This window comes from Pseudorca crassidens, chromosome 16 (assembly GCF_039906515.1).
Source record: "Pseudorca crassidens isolate mPseCra1 chromosome 16, mPseCra1.hap1, whole genome shotgun sequence".
NCBI lineage: Eukaryota > Metazoa > Chordata > Mammalia > Artiodactyla > Delphinidae > Pseudorca > Pseudorca crassidens.
This window is the reverse complement of record NC_090311.1, coordinates 63592282-63592878: the sequence shown is the minus strand read 5'-3', so window position 1 is coordinate 63592878 and position 597 is coordinate 63592282.

Sequence of the window (597 nt, the reverse complement as noted above, 5' to 3'; positions counted from 1 at the left end):
CTGATGTTGATACTTTTTATATACTAGCTATTCCTGAGGATGTGCTGCTTTCATAAGATTTGGGTTGATGTATTTTACTATTAGCTGTACAAGAAGTAGTTTAGTGTAATCTTAGAGGACAGTGGTTCACCTCTGCATAAACTACAAGTCTTAATAAGCAGACATCTAGAATAGAGCTTGGAAAATAATTAGTGTAACTCTTTAATAATTTCTCCTTGACAATACTGTAAATATAAAACCTTAAAGATGAATTTAGGTGGCTTCAGGAGTATAAATTCAGCTAATTCTATATTATTCTTTTTCAAAAGTCATTTATCAGGCATAGCTCTGAAATGTTAATGATCTAAGAGGTATCTGGCTATATGAATATTCATAATTGTGTTACCTGCAGATGGGAGTGTTTAAAGTTTAAATTCTAGCCCTAGATTTTAGAATAAATCCCCTCAGCACTTGACTGACGTACCAAAAAAATGTTACCCAAAAGTGATAGTTGTAAGTTCTCAAAACGTCTTAGACTAAGTTAAGGTTCTCAGTGACATGAGCATTCAGTGCAAGTACAAAGATATTTACCATGGAGTATAATTAATTCTCACAGAT